General features: G+C 36.4%; 1 pseudogene; it reads left to right on the top strand.

Annotated features, from left to right (window-relative positions):
* Nucleotides 1-12,540: 12,540 nt before the first annotated feature.
* On the top strand, nucleotides 12,541-17,157 carry LOC110314088 (annotated as a pseudogene).
* The last annotated feature ends 603 nt before the right edge of the window (nucleotides 17,158-17,760 follow it).

Genomic DNA, 17,760 nt, shown 5'->3' with positions numbered 1-17,760 from the left:
CTATTAGATAAATATAAATAGTAATCCCTTGGTAGTTTACTATGCCCAAGTTTAACTAGAACCCAGCATAAATGGTCAGGGAAAGAAGTCCTTACAAAGCATAGAATATTGTTGCATGATCAGTAGATGGGCTTTTTTTCTTTATGCATATGAGCATTTTGCCTGCATATATGTCTATACATAACTTGTGTGTCTAGGGCCTCTATGCTTAGTACTACAGAAGGAAAAAGAGCTGGGCCCCCTAGATATGAAGTTACAGATGTTGTGAGACATTATATGGCTACTGGGAATTAGACCTGTGTCCTCTCAAATAACAGCCAGTGCTCTTAACCCCTGAACCATCTCTCTAGCCTCCAGTAAATGTTTTCTAAAGGAGTTTTCAGTCTTAATATTAATTAGGAAAGTTCTTACATTAGTGACAGGAAAGCTAAAAATATTCCTTTGAAGATAAGTAACCATTATGTTAAGACCATTTGAATACACTTAGTATTGAAAAAAACTACCTCTATATTAGAACAACAATAGATAAGGACATAAACATTATTCAAATATAGTCCATTTTGCCTTGGGTACTACAGCAAGGTTAAAAAGCAATTTGAGGAGAGGAATGTGAATTTTCAAAAATTAGTGTTCTTTCATGTTTTCTACTCCTCCCCCCTTTTAAAAATACAAACATTTGTCTAAGAGTTTATATTCCATTATTTTTCTAATTATAGAAATGAATTCCTATATATCTTGTATCAATTAGTGACTGTGGTGGGACCTGTGTCAGGGCACAGAGATTTAGTCCATGTTTTTTGATGAAGTTCAAAGATTCTATGCACCTAGGTCAACATAGTTATAGCATATTCAAATAGATGGGTACAGGGGCATCTCCATAAGATAGACCATCCTGGATTAAAATTAAAATGTCATGAGGAAGAATTTTAGTCCTTTGCCACCTAAAATAACTTATATCCTTGCTTGCTGTGGTCTTACTTCTACTCCATGGACCAACTACTTAAATTGAGTTCTTTGCCAGTCACTGGGGTTTGTGTTAGAAAGTAGATGGCTCCTGGGCAGAACATTATCCCACTGCATGTGGAAAACTCAATAAAACTCATGTGTGTGTGTGTGTGTGTGTGTGTGTGTGTGTGTGTGTGTGTACATGTGTGTGTGTACAAGTGTGTGTGTGTGTGTCTGTGTGTATGTGTGTGTGTGTGTGTGTGTGTGTGTGTAAGTAATGTATATTTTTAAGTAAGCTTGTAAAATGATACATTTCCCTCTGGTGTTTCAATGTCAAGAAGATGTTCACCTGTGGTTTTTCAACCTATTCTGGACAGAGAGACCATGACACTAGTTTTGTTGTCATTAAATCAATTATCTAATGATTTAGAGTCATTTTCTAGATAAAGTCGTAAATCACTTCTGGAGCATTTCTGGATGTTGGATCTTTATCTTTCAGCACTTGTTTATTGTTATAGAGGGAAAAATGTCAAAAGGAGCATTTAATAGTGATAAGAGGATAGAGACAAAGCTCAGAGGGTACAGGCAGATGCTGCCAAACCTGTCTACTGAGATCAATTCCCAGAACCCACATTGCAGAAGAAGAGAATCAACTACTGCAAACTATACTCATATATTCACATGTTAATTGTGGCACACATGCACACACACACACACACACACACACACACACAATATTATTTAATACCAATAGGAATACTCATGAGGAAAAGAGACACAAGATCTCATTCCTTGAATTGGTAGAAGCTATTTCTCCACATCATACGTATTCTCCCTTATTAACAAGGAATAATTGAATAAAAATTTAATTGACAGTGGGAGCATGAAACTCTAAATAAAGCCCCATCACTTCAAAATAATTATCTTTTATTACCTAGATTTTTTGCACAAAAGGGATATTATTTTGTTTTGTTTATTTACTTACTATCTTTTTCCTTGCTGCCTGAGCTTTGGTTGGAGAGGTTTTTTTGTTTGTTTGTTTGTTTGTTTGTTTTTTCTTTTGGGACAATGCTTAGTAACAGAAATAGCACTGGATTTGAGAAAATCAAGCTCAAACTAATAATGCAAAAAGAAGATATAAATAGTTCAGCAATAGAAGACTTAAAGAGTTTAAACAAAGACCTTGCATTCATTCACAATACCATTTTTGTTTAATATATTGTTCTTGTGTATGTTTATGATGTGCATTTATAAGTGTATGTTCACTCATGCCACAGTTCACGTATAGAAGGCAACAGATAACTTTCAGAACTAGTGAGTTATCTCCTTCTACTATGCGGTCCCAGAATGGATTCACGTTGTCAGGCTTGTGTGGCAAGCACTCTTACCCACTAAGCTATCTCTGCAGCCAAAACAATGATAGTTTTATGACTAGTGAACCCCAGACTACTCAAAATAATCTACAACCAATGTTCAGTGAGCCAGGACGAAGATAATAAACAAATGTTCCTTAAAATAATAAATTTTCTTTCTTTCATAAAAACTAAGTGATGAAAGAGAAAATTACCATATTATGATGATATGTTATTGATCTTGGTTGTCAAACTGCTAGAATTTAAATCATTATGAAAGCAAGCATCAGGTCATGCTTGTGAAGAATTATCTTGATTAGGTTAAGTGAGGTGGGTTGGTTATAATCCATGGCCTTAGATCCATGGCTGAATAAAAGAGAAGATAAGCTGAGCACAACATTCATCACACTCAGCCTCCTGGGTTTGGATCCAATATCTGCCTCAACTTTCTGACACCATGATTTTGTGCCATGATAGACTATATCTTTAAACTTCAGGTCAAAATAAACCCATTCCTCCTTATTGGGTATTAAGTTGCAGGGATATATACTAAGTATTAACATTTCCATCTAGGAAAAAATACAAACTCATTGGAAAGCATAAAGACTAACTGAGGATGCCACTGAAGGGCTTGCCTCCTCAGAAAACAATCACCTAAAAGTATTTCCTAAAAATCAAAACACAAAGGCCAAAGAAATATAATTCAAGGACAGGCCCAGTCCCAGGATGGCCGCAGAACTGGGTAGCACAATCCACCTGATACTAGTTTTCTAGGCATGTAAGATACAGACTTGAAGGCTGATAAAATCTTTCCCCATGATTCCAAAAAGCTATTGAAACAAGGCATTATGTAGCAGAACCAGAGTCCTTGCAGAAAGCCCTGGAGTTATGAAGGTGAAATCTATGTTACATTAAAAAAATCTTAAGATGCTAAAGATGCCAGAACCATAGGACACCTGCTAAAGAAAGTTATAGATATGGAGTGGAGTCATCACGAAGAAATAAATTATGTATTCTGTAGATAGCAAAGATTAAGGGGTAAGGATACCAAAGCCTTTTGGATACTAGGTAAATCCACCATGAGTGTCAGATGTCAGCTATAAACCTTGGGATTTGGTATATTTCATTCTCAGTTTTGATTTTATTTTGTCCATTTACTCTCTGAAATATTTCCCTCGTAGTTTCCTGAGGACTAAGAATGTTTGTGGGGTGATGAGCTGTGCTCAGACAGCCTGGTCGAGCAAAGGTCTGAAACTCCGGAGCCCTAGAGTACAGTGATTTTCACCTGCATTGGACTGCAGATGTTCGGCCACACCTCCTGGGCACCTGGTTCCTGTCATGTAGCTACAGCCTCCCACAGCCCCCCTACAGAGAAGAATGAGGCATCAATCATGTAGTAGCTGCACCAAGCCCTCCCACATGCAAATAACTTTTCCCCAAACTCTCAGTCCAAGCCAATGAGAAGTACCTGCTGTCAAACTCTGAATCATCCCCAAAACTGTATGTATAAAGTCCAATCCAGGGAGTAAAAGGTGTTAGAACTACTCCCTCCTCCAAGACCTTTGTCCTAAGAGCTGAAACACTTTGGAAGTGATATTCTCTCCTGAAGCATCATCTGAGGCTCTGTCACAATCCTCACTGGCTAGTCCACTGCTTGTGGGCCCAGTGCAACCTGACTCAGTGCAGGGTGGCACATCAGAGACAGATGTAGAGGCAACTGGCAAAGTGAAAGTGGGGAAGCAATTTCCCTTCCCTGCTGGCATTTGCTTCCCTTTGCTGGAACCCTTGCACCAGGCGTGGCCAGAGATTTCCAAGGAAAGCCTTTGGTACTCAGGGCCACAAATGTTTATTCTGTACCATTATATATTAGAAGTATGTAACTTTTATTACTTCTTGTATTTTGAAAATATGATCCCATTCCTTTCCTCTCTCCAAACTATCCTATATACTTAACCTTGCTCATATATTACACTATACCCTACATTATATACTCTTATACATTATATACTCTTTTTTGCTATGAAAAACACCTGACAGAAACAACTTAAGGAAGTGAAGCTTTATTTTCGATTACANTTTGAGGGTAAAATCTATCATAGTGGGAAATCCATTGTGACAGGAGCTAGAAATAGCTGATCACATTGCATCTGAAGTCAGGAAATAAAGAGGACTGAATGCTATACATAGCTTGTTTTGTCCTTTTCATTCATTCCGATACACAAGTCCATGTAAAGGAACTACCCACATTTAGTGTGTATCTTCCAACTTCGACTAAATAAATACAGTCTGTTTATTTTTTGATTTCTTTGAATCTCAGGTGGAGCCTTGAATTTTGAACTTTAAGAACAGTATTAGAATTTTAAAGGTTATGGGGACATTTAAAGTTTGACTGAATACAATTTTCACTATGAGATGGACAAATGTTGGTAACAGTACACATTTATAAGTTAAACATGATCTTTTTGGTACCAAGTTGATGAAGAATGAGGGATTTTGCTTTTAATCTTGATTGTCAAGTTCATGAAATTCCAAATCACCGTAGAAGCATATTTCTGAGCATGTTTGTGAGGGAATATATGGATTATGTTAATCAAAGTTGGAAGATCCACACTTAATGTGAGTAGTTCCTTTACATGGATTTGTGTATCAGAAGGAATGAAAAGGACAAAACAAGCTATGTATAAGCATTCAGTGCTCTTTATTTCCTGACTTCAGATGCAATGTGATCAGCTGTTTCTAGCTCCTGTCACAATGGATTTCCCACTATGATAGATTTTACCCTCAAAGTGTAATCGAAAATAAAGCTTCACTTCCTTAAGTTGTTTCTGTCAGGTGTTTTTCATAGCAAAAACGAGTAACTACTGAGCAAGGACTCTGCATATTCCTTTAAGTTATTTGAGGAGATATATTGTAAATAAGTGCCCTGTTATTCACACAAAGGTCACACATTCCAAGATTTGATCAAGGAGTCAGATACCTGGCTTAGATTTTTCAAAACATACTTTAATAAGGGTTCTTATATGCTTTAACTTCCCTTCTAACCTACAACCCAACAGAGATAGTGAGAATGAAATATTATTAGGGCATGGGGGAAGTGGAATTATTTAGACATAGTTCTTTGGGTGCAATTCCAATTTTTGTCATCAGGATAGCAGCAGCTCAGTCTACTACCAAACCACCAAACATGAATCAGCAGCTGCAGTCCAGTTCACTTAGCAGACACCACATGAAGCAGTGGCAGCTGGATCCAGTATAAACCAGGAGGCTCTGCCAGATGAATGCGAGACAGTGGAAGCTGCAATAAACCTATGGAATATCATGAGAAGTTCTTTGGCAGGTTACTCTCTATGAAGTCACAAGAAGCAAAGATCAGCAATGTGATATAAAATGAATGAATACAAGAGTACAGTCAGGGAGGACTAGAGAGGAGGGCATAAGGTGAACGAATGTTCAAGCTTCCCCGGTCTCTGGGGTCATATTTATATTCTTTCTAAACATCACATGACCTCTGGTATGTCTATTCTAGCAAAACATCCTCTCACCTGTGTCTCCTTCAGCAAAACATCCTTTCACCTGTCTTCCCCAGTAAAACTATGTTTGACATAACCTAGTTTTGAAAGAAACCGGAAATTTACACTTCAGATACCACTTTGTTTTCCATGTAGGACTATTCTTGATACTCTACAATAGCCAAAAACAAACAAAACAAAAACAAAAACAAAAACAAAAAATCCTCACTTTCCATTTTTCTCCACCATGTTAATGGAAAGGGAGATGATGTCACCTAATTGTAGATCCCTGTGTGGCATAACATGTGCCCTGTAGGAATCACATCAAAGTAGCTACAGACTCTTAATAGTGAAGCAAATGATAAAGGCGGAATAGGATTAACACTATTCTAACTGACACATACATTTGTCAGGCCTGGACATGCCTTCAGAAATATAATGGCCTTCTTTTAACAAATGGACACTGACTAGAAGTCAGACTTCATCAGAGCTTTGGAAACATAATACCCATGAGTGACCATGCATTAGAAACTCGGCGATCTTTTTCTATTATTTATGTAATGTAATTCTCAATATAACCATTATGTTCTTTTAATTACAGTTTGAATTTAATAAACAAGGAAATTTAAGCCTGGACCCGAATTCCTTCCCTCCAAAGAGCCTATCAAGTGTTAAGACTTTTGAAGTATGTCAACCTGACCATCATTGTAGTTCTTAGTGAACTATCATTTGCTAACTGACCATGATGTAAAGGAATGTTCATGAATCACCTTGAGGAAAATAATGGGAAAAACTTGGGTAATTTACTCACAAATCCACTTTCTGTAGTGTCGAAGATGTGATTCAAAACTACGTTTTTCTGATGTAGACTGCTCTAATCCTTTCTTTTCTTTCTTTTCTTTTTTATTTTTGAGACAGGGATTCTCTTTATATCCCTGGTTCTCCTCTGTAGACCAGGCTGGCCTTGAATTCAGAAATCCGCCTGCCTCTGCCTTCCAAGTGCTGAGGATTAAAGGTGTGCACCGCCATGGCCAGGCATGCTATATTCCTTTCGCTCTCCCACATGACATCCATTAAATGTCCCTCAGAAATCCTGAATGTAGGCATTGTTGTTTAAAAATACTCTCATTTTGAAGAAAATATACAATGAAATGTGACTATTAATATATGTGTGGGAAAGTGTGTAAAGAGCAGTTAAAGTGAGTGAGGCAATTTAAGCAGTGCAGAGGCTCCTAAGTTCTGAATCTGGCAGCTATCTCTCATTGTTAGCTGTATAAAGCTATAAAATATTATATCAATCAAATAGAAGTATCAGAAAGCTCAACTCTTCTGTTGCTTACCTGCCACCTTTCCCAACATACTAGCTTCTCTAGATATACGACTTACCTTGTGCACCAGATAGCTGTTTCTTGCAAGACTCCTGTCTATATGACAGACAGGAATTCGGGGAATGAAGATATGAAGACATGTTAGCTATGGCAGAAAGGGATAAGCTTTCCCAGGCAACTATAATTCATGTCTTGTTGCCTAAAACTGAGTGTTTTGTACACCTGTTTTGAAAGGGAATCAGAATAAGCAAGTAGTTTTGCAGAACACAGTGTTTTATAGTCCTGGTGCTAGTGATCATACTATTTATTTCTAATTTGACCAGATGTTCTTGTTCACCACTTACATTCCTATCTGAAGATACAGCTGTTATTAAAAAAAAAAAAAGCTTTTTTTTTTTTTTTTTTGTCTTTGGTTTTACTTCTGTTTCTGGAGACTATTTTTATTTTTCATTTACTCTTAATTGCTGATTTCTGTGTTTGTTGTTATTCAATGTTACAATCTGGAATGTGTCTTCATTTTAGAACTTTGGTTTTTTTACTTTTTCAGAGAATATTTATTCAGTGAATTTGATTCAAACCACATACACTCCTGCTTTCTGGCAAACATTCCTTATTTTGTAGTCCCTTTCTTGAGTTTGTCCATCTGTTAGGATTGTGTTCCTAAATGACAGTAACTGCTTTTTAAAGATGTTTCTGTTAGTGTTCTGTTCATTGATTTAATCCTTTTGTAAAGTTAAGTTATGATTTTTATCTACTTTGGAGAAACCAATTCCAGAAATATTCTCCAATTATCACTAGTAATGTACATTGGTTCTCTTTCTCTCTTACCCTACTGAGTCCCTGTGTATAGGCAAAGCTTCCATCTTTCTTGTTATTTGGATTTCAGTAGCTGGATTTTCCTCAGAAGCAGCTTTCAGGAACACAGCCTGTGCTATCTTCAAGGCACACAGCACCCTCTTGAGTCTATAATGTGAATGTCTTAAAATATCATCTTTTCTGTGTCTAGTCTAGCTCTGGCTTTCCTCTTTTTCAGGTAAAATTCCCTTGCCAGCCAACTAGTTCCTTCATGGAATTTTCTTCCACCATGATGCAGTTTGAAATTTTTCTTTTGTGGTTTTTGACAGTTTCATATCTGTATATGATTCCACTTACACCTCTCATCCTGCTATCACTCCTGCTGACTTCTTCTCAACCACTTACTTCCTAACCTCCCTTACTGCCTGCATATTCTTATGTTCCTTACTTGTTGTTTTTTTCTCTTCCCCATAAAAGCAGTTTATGAACTAACTGCTTGATTATGAAGTGTGATTTCTAAACTTTTCTAAAAAGAAAGTGCATAGAGTTTTCTAAAGGCTATTAAGGTCCAGATTTAATGATTTGATGCAAAAAAAAATAGCCTAGGGAGTAACTGCTTTTATTAGCTCTTTTTTACACAGAAGTGTAGAAGGATTAAGTAATCTGTTTAACTTGCTAGACAAGTAATAAGTACAATTATGAGATTCAAAATCAAGGTGTTCAAAATCCAGACTCCAAACCCTGATTCTTTAATAAGACTTGCAGCTTGTGATACAGATGTTTATCTATCAGTAGTACTCTATTTTTACGTACCTTTCCCATTTTAAATACAATGATGTATCATGTGATCATATAACATGGACCAAATAAGAAGTCCTTGATTTACAAACTGTGCTGAACATGGTTCCTTGAGACCTCTATATTGTTCTATTTTATTTAACCTAGAAAGTGGAAATCTCACTTCTTAACTTTTAAAAAAGAAATCATAAACAAATCTTCATTATAACAACATACAATAAAATAAAAAGTAGTCTTTCATATATTTTTTTCAAAAATTGATAAAATGCTGAACTAAAGGAAAATGTAAACAAATTTAAGATTATATTTTGAATATGGCAGGCATGTGAAAGTCTTAATATAATATATTAATTTCCATATGTACTAAGACACCAACCAAAGAGTATACATGAGCTGGTCTGAACCCCTCACCCCCACCCCCTACAACATATGTAGCCAAGGACCTACTGCCTTGTCTGGACCCAGAGGGAAATGATGCATCTAATCCTATAGAAACTTGATACCTTGGGTGGGGTGAGGGGCACACTCTCAGAGTCAAAGGGGAGGGATGGATGGAGTTAAGAACTCTGGGAGGAAGTGGCTTTGAAGAGGCAACATTTGTGATGTAAATAAATAAAACAATTAATTAAAATGGAATCATCAACTGAAAATTTTACATATGCATGTTATCTATTCTGATAATTTTTACCAATTCATCTGATAAAATGAATTCATCTTCATAGGTTTTGAAGTAACAAGCCATATTCCAAACATAAATAATATATATGATAACAATGGTATGGATACATGTCATTTAAACACAAAGGATAGAATTCTTCTTTGACAAATTCCTGTTACATAGAAGAGAATTTTAAGAAATATGTATATGTATATATATATATATATATATATATATATATATTATATCTATGCATATATATGAAATTTAAACTGACACATAAAAAGAACATAAATATATAATGTACATTAGGTGATATGCACATTTGATATCATATATGTACATTTGTTTGATGTAATGTACCTGTGGTGGTTTGCGTATGTTTTACCCAGGGAGTGACACTATTAGGAGGTATGGCCTTATTGGAGGAAGTGTGTTACTGTGGGTGTGGGCTTTATGACCCTCCTCCTATCTGCCTGAAAGCTAGTCTTCTTCTGCTTGCCTTTGGAACAAGATGTAGAACTCTCAGCTCTTCCAGTACCATGTCTGCCTGGATCCTGCCATGCTTCCTGCCTTGAAGATACTAGACTGAACCTCTGAACCTATAAGCCATCCCCAATTATGTGTCCTTCATAAAACTTGCCTTGGTCATGAGGTCTCTTCTCAGCAATGGAAATCCTAACACAGACAGTATCTAAGTCACATATTTTGATGGTGATGTTGTCATATGTCTGTGAACTACCTCTTAAATTTCAGTTTTCAGAAAAGTAAACTAAGTACCAAAATTTCAAGAAACTTTTGAGGCAATTAAAACCCAATTGCTCTAGTTTACAATACAAGATATAATTTCCATATTGCTAAAGTCCTTCTCAATTATTTAAGATACTGAAGGGTCAAAGTTCAAAAAAAAAATAAATTGGATCTTTCAAAGGTAAAAAAATAAACAGAAGCAAAGGAAAAGTAATCAGGAATTAGTTTACAGTCTTAGACTTAATTTTCCAAGGAATTATGAGCACTAAGGAATTGTGGGCACTAATTTATGATTTTTGTACAATATGAATATAGATGAATTTAGGAAAAAACACTGTTCAAATGTCCTAGACACTCCTTGGGTTTTTTTAAACTACATGTCATTTCCATAAAGTCAAACTGAAAAGTGAAAAAAACTGCACACTAAACATTATTATCTTCTGTCAGACCCCAAAGAATAGGTTTTCTGCTTGAAGACCCTCTCCCCTCTGACTTCCAGTAGACCTAATCTTCATTTGTCCCCCCAACCTTGTCATTGTGCCCCAGTCCCAAAATACAGCAGATAACCCTGGGCAACCATGAGTCATGCCTGCCAGAAGCCCTTGGCTCTTCCAAACTCTCTCAGTTCCCTCAGGCAAACATCTTCCCAACCATAGGACACACTTGCCAGAAGACTAGCCTCCAATTCCAGTAGACATCTCATGTCCAAATACAGGCCATGATTGCCAGAAGGCTCAGGTCCCAATTTGGGCAGAGACTGCCAACTGTACTAGAGGCCAAACAAGCCCACTGGAATGCAAGCCTCCAATCCATAGAAAGACTCCCTGATACATCAGAGGTCACAGGGGCCATGAAAACTCTAGCTCTGAATTTGGGAGGAAAATCCCTGCTTGACAAGAAACTGTACCAGCCACTAGAATTCCAGCTTCCAACTTGGGTGGAGACACTCTGCTCAACCACAGACCATGCAAGCCAGAAGACCAGAGAGGAAACAGAAACCAATGAACAAAATACATGTCTAACAAAATAAAACTCAAAAATCAACACGTAGACCTATAAGCAACCCAATGCCAGATGCCTGTAAACCTACAAAGGAACACAATCAACAATAGCCAAGGCAAGATGTCAGTACCCGCCATCCTACTATGGCAGACCCTGAATATTTCAAAACAACTAAAGACAATAGAGGTCCTTAATGAAGAACTAAATAAATTTCTTAAAGAAATTGAGAAAAAAGCAAACAAAAATGGAAAAAAATGAGTAAAGAAAGCCAAGACAAAACAAGCTGCTGAAAGAAATGAATGAAACTGTTTAAGACCTACAAATAGAAATAGAAATAATAAAGAAAACTCAAAGTGAGGGAATTCAGGAAATGAAAAATGTAGTTAAACAATTCTGGAAATAGAAATTAGAAAGTAAAAATCTAGGCAAAATATAAAGGCAGACCTACTAGTATTAGCCTAAACTTTTCAATGGAGAATCTAAAAGCCAGAAGTAGCTGAAGAGAAGTGCTACAAACTCTGAAAGGCCAGAGATGCCATGCAGGCAACTATAACTAACAAAATTCAATCATCATAGATGGAGCAAACAAGATATTCAATAATAAAGTCAAATTGAAATAATATTTATCTACAAATCCAGCCCTACTGAAGATAATAGAATACTCCAATCCAATAAGATTAATCCATAAAAACACAGAAAATAAATAGCCCAACACCAAAAATCCTAAAGAATGGAAGCACACACACAAACTTTCAAACACACACACACTCACACACACACACACACACACACACACACACACACACAAGACCACCACCAACAACAACAACAAAATAAAAGGAATTGATAGTCATTGGTTAGTGATATGTCTTAATATCAATGTACTCAATTCCCCAATAAAAAGACAGAACTAACAAAATAGATGTAAAATATAGGATATATCCTTCTGCTGCATACAAGAAACAGATTTCATCATCAAAGGTAGATATTATTCAGAATAAAGAGATTGAAAACAACTTTCAAGCAAATGAACCTAAAAAGCAAGCTGGTATACCAATTCTAATATATAGCATAATAGAGGTCCAACCAAAGTTAATCAAAAGAGACAGGGAGGGATACTACATATTCATCAAAGAAAAATATCTAATAAAAAGGAATATGGCTGGCTTTTCAGTTAATAAATCTATGCTCTGAAGAAGGCAAGGGTACCCAGGTTTGTTAAAGAAATTTTTTGAAACCTTACTATACATATACTCACATATTGATACTAAGAGAGTTCAATACCCCTACTTTCACCAAATAACAGAACATCCAAACAAAAACTAAGAAATACTAAAGCTAAGAGTACAGAGTTTGAAAAACTATCTGTCTCTATCTTTTTGATTAAGTTTGGTTGGAAGTCCATTTCCTTGCAAGTTCTTTTCAAAACCCTTTACTCTTACTCAAACTCATACTATAACTTATGAAACAAATGGACATAACAGATATTTACATAATATTTCACAAAACTCAAAAGAATAAACTGGCTCACCCATAAGACCCCCAAGTAGGGCCAACTCTACCCTGCTTCTCAGGCAAGGTGCAGGGCCTACTTTCTTAATTGTAGCTTGTAAGGGATATGGCCAGATCTGCCACTCTCATGACCCTGAAGCAAGGGTCTGATGTAGATGGCAAGGGATGGGGACAGGGAGGAGGACAGTTCTTCCTCAATGGAGCCACCATCCAGCAGACAAGAGGCAGAGCTAGAATGCCTGCACCTGTTTCCTGTTTGTATTTTAAGGAGAGACAAAAAGGGTGTGGAACAGAATGAAAGTGGAGGTGGGGAGGAACTTGGAGGAGAAGAGGGAGGGGAAGCCATGGTCAGGATATATTGTATGAAAAAAATCTATTTTCAATAAAAGAAAAAAGAAACCTATATTATGTATTAGTATTAATTTACATTATAGCAACTATATAAATACAATAAAATTGACCAGCATTACAATGTCTACCAATTGTCATTTTTCCCCATGGCATTCTGTGGACATCAGCTGATGGAGTGCACTTGAAGAAAGGAAGGTAGTTCCAGCCAGTTCCTCTATGGGCACATAATGACAGGCTTTATGAGGCTCAAAAGAATACATGACAGCAAGAATCACTTTATTTTTCCCACAATTTAGAGAATATGAAGCTCCAGTTGTTAACAACTCAAAGAGAATTGCATTACTATTTGGACATTTATGATTTCAAGTAGCCTGATTGCCTATATGTGCAGCAATTCAGAAGATATATCGATGTAAATTCTAATAATTGACTGTCATTTAAATGATAACAGCCAGAAAATGACACTTCTAAGTTCTGTAAAGTAAAATATTGAAATCCAAACGTGACTACATGGTTTTGATGGTTAAATTTTAAAATCCTTACATTTAAGCATTGCTAAGTTTTAGGTTAGATGGTATCATTTCTATGGACAGTTAGTTGACAGGTATTTATACAGTCACAATATTACTAAATACTTATGACTAGGGTGAGGAGAGAAATAGAAAATGCAAGTCAAGCACAAATTCACATTTCAATGACATCACTAGCCTAGAGACACATCACAAATAAATACATACATGAATATGTTCATAATACATGTATAAGGTCTCTTAAATATAAATTAATTAAAAATCCTTCAATTAACTTTACATTTCCTCCAGAATAAGGTATGAAGTCTGTAGCAGAGCTTTTGCATTGTCAACATCCCCTCACCAATACTCATCACCTGACTCATTACTTCCCTGAACTTTCTGATCCCTTTTCCATCTTCCCTTCACTCAGTCTTACCCATCTTCCATAAAGTCATTATAGTTCTTAGAAAATACAGGAAAACTCTAATTCAGGGCCTTTGTGGTGGCAGGTCAGTACTGTTAAACTCTCTGCCCTCAATATACGTGTTTCTAACTTTTTTCTCCATTTTACCTTTGCACAAGTAAGACATCCTCAGTGGAATTCCTTAAAGAGCTCTACCCTGGACTTCTCATAAGATCGTAAGTTGGACTCTCATACCCTATGATGATTAGTTTTAGCCTGACTCTAACTAAACAAACATTGTGAGAAATCCTGCAATTCTAGAGAACTGGGTGATGAAAATGATGTTATACACTAGAAAGAAAATTACTACTAGGCATGGTGGCATATACTTTCAATCATAGCACTCAGGAGACAGAGGCAGGCAGATTCCTGAGTTCAAAGTGTGATGGAGACAAAGGGATATAGAAAAGGGGAGACTGGTAGCAGCACAACAAAAGTAAGGATTATGAGAAAACAATACAGAAACCTGCTACTGTACAAGCCAACTGAAAAATACAATTGAAAAACATCCAAATGAACTCATCATTTATGAGTAGATAATATTGCTCCCAGAAGTCATAGATTATTACACAAAAATTCTATATCCCTTTGTCTCCATCCCACTCCAATTCTTTCTGCTCCTACTATTCTTGTCCTTTCTACTGTCATATATAAATATATCTGACTTCAAGCCTCAAAACAGCTTCCTTTGTTAAGAAAAAGCATTTTAATTTCAAGACTACCCATTTGTCAATTGTTGATCTTGTCTTCAAACTATCCTGAGTTCAATTTAGAAAATCTGTATCTTTGCCTATATCTTATAATATATTCCCTAGTTTTGGTAGCAGTTTTAGTATTTTGTGGTTTACACAGTATCTTTGATCCATTTGGAGAATTATTTGTGGCTCTGTGTATGTGATGCACAAAACCCTGCACAGAATTAAATATAAGGATTAAGTTTCTCATTCATGCATAGATATGAAATTTTGCCGGCATCATTTGTTGAAGATAGTATGATTTTGCAAGGTGAATTTACTATTTAGCTAAAAATATGCCTATATGTACTGTAGCAAGATAAAAGATGACATTAGTGTGCAGAGTTGTTCAAGGACTAAAATTATATCTAACATTGCCCTGGCTGTGTTAACTGAAGGCAAACCAAATTTTCAAGGTAAGTGAATGTGGCTTAGATTTGGAGAAAAGAAAGGATGGAGAAAATACTTATAGGTGATGCCTTGTATACATAAGACATTTGGGTGTTAACCTACTTCTTTTAACAACATATAATCAACCAAAAATTTCTTGTTATCATTTCAAAGTCCTTATTTAAGAACACCGATCCTAGGGATCCATCCCATATGCAGACACTGTACCCTGACACTATTGCTGATGCCAAGAAGTGCTTGCTGATAGGAGCCAGGTATGGCTGTCCCCATAGAGGTTCTTCTAACACCTGACCAATACAAATGCAGATACTCACAACCAACCATCAGACTGTGCCAGGAGACCCCAATGAAAGAGCTAGAGGAAGGACTGAAGGAGCTAAGGGGATTGCAACCCCATAGGAAGAACAATATCAACTAACAGGACCACTCAGAGCTCCCAGAGACTAAACCACCAACCAAGGGAGTGTACATGGAGACATGCATGGCTCCAGATATGTTTGTAGCAGAGGATGGCCTTACCATACTAATTAAGCCAATTAAAAGTACACCATATGAGTCCTTTGAAAATAAGCTGGTGACCAAGAGTGAACAGAATCTTTTGGTCAGGAAACTCAAGCTACAGCATTTAAAAGACAAAACCCATACTTATTTCAGTGTTTGATGAGGGTTGGAACAACATTTGCCTTTTTGTAGAACTTAGTGACACCACATGAAATTTATTTTTGATTTACACTTTCTCTTATTCGAGTTTTTTTGTTTTATACTGCAGAAACGTTGATTATTCTGGTTATTATGTTTGAACCATTATCAGGTTCATAGACAGTCCCAAATGTTCTGCCAAGTGGATGAGACTATTAGGTGTGTGTGTGTGTGTGTATGTGTGTGTGTGTGTGTGTGTGTGTGATTCATATATATATTCTGAAATACAGCCTGCCCCATCATTGTGGAAGAAAAGTGTGGAAAGATTTTAAGAGACAAAGGAGTTTTCTCACCTCATATTTGGGAATATTTTCTCATTCTTTACTTCCTTTTCTCTTCTTCTGTATACATTGCTTCTCCACAGTTTATACTTTTCTCTGTTGGTTGTATTATGAACCTCCCAAAGAATAGAACTTACTGTGCTAAGAACAATCCAAATCATGTCTAGAAGAAAAAAAATGATATTTTCTATCTTTTCTGCCATGATACATTTACAAAAGGATAGCATGGCTGCTTTTTGCACCTATTGCATCAGGAAAAGTAACTGTCAGAAAGCTAAGTAAGCCAATAATCAGAGAACTGAAAAATTAGTTCTTTAAATGCATCTTGCATTCCCCTTGCTCTGACTCAAGACATATTTCATTGATTATTTGCCACAAAGTAAAGTGTATACTAGAGAATCAAATTCACAGAAAGCAGACAAGAGAGGAATTATCAAGTTATAAAGTCGTTTTGCCCTCTAGCTGCCATCTTGCATCTCCGAGTGTGTGTGCCTTATCTCACCTCGGCTTCCCAGGAACCCTGGAGCGTGAAACTTAGTCCCCTACTAGGCCCCATTTCCACTCTGACAAGATGAATGAAACCATCATGAACCATGAAAAGCTTGCCAAACTACAGACACAAGTGAGAAGTGGTGGGAAAGAAACTGCTTATAGAAAGAAGGTGGTTCACACAGCAGTCACAGCAGACAATAAAAAACTTCAGTTCTCCTTAAAGAAGTCAGGGGTAAACAATATCTCTGGTATTGAAGAGGTGAACATGTTTACAAACCAAGGAACAGTGATCCATTTTAACAACCCTAAAATTCAGGCATCTCTGGCAGCAAACACCTTCACCATTACAGGCCACTCTGAGATATAGCAGCTGACAGAAATGCTTCCCAACATTCTCAACCAGGTTGATGCAGACAGTCTGACTAGTTTAAGAAGACTGGCTGAAGCTTTGCTCAAACAATCTGTGGATGGAAAAGCACCACTTCCTACTGGAGAGGAAGATGATGATGAAGTTCCAGATCTGGTGGAGAATTTTGATGAGGCTTCTAAGAATGAGGCAAACTGAACTGAATCAACTTCTGGGAAAGTGACACTTGCAGAAGTTACAGGAGCTGCTATTTTATATCATGACTCCTTTTTACATTTTTTTTTTGCTTATTATGGCTCTGATAAAATCTAGATCTCTAATAATTTTAAGCCCAAGACCCCCTGGACATTGCAGCTATTTTCAGTTTTTGCTTATACCTAAGTCATTTTTTTGTGGCAAGTTAAACTGAAGAAGCCTGGGAATAAAGTTTGGAAAGGGTTAATGAAGAAAAAGTAGCTTTGCTATACATAATACTTCAGAAAGTTCATATTCATGACTAAATAACATTAACTAAATTATTCATTATTCCAAATGCTTTGTTTCTGATACAAATGAAATAAGGGTGTGAGTACAAATAAAAATAGTTTCACTCTATGTACAAAATATGTGTGTACTTGAAGTAATTCTAATACATCTATAAAATTTCATATAGTTGTGCAAGATTAAAGATTGTGCATAGTCTAGAAATTTGAGGACATATAGAGCATATTGTTATTTTAAAACTGCTTGTATTATACTCTATTATATTATTTTTAACTCATAGTGAGCTCTATTATGTTGATTATAAAATTTTGATTTGGT

The sequence above is a fragment of the Mus pahari genome, chromosome X (genome assembly GCF_900095145.1).
Source record: "Mus pahari chromosome X, PAHARI_EIJ_v1.1, whole genome shotgun sequence".
Classification (NCBI taxonomy): domain Eukaryota; kingdom Metazoa; phylum Chordata; class Mammalia; order Rodentia; family Muridae; genus Mus; species Mus pahari.
Note: the sequence above shows the minus strand (reverse complement) of the source record. Positions and strands in the feature narration are given on the sequence as shown.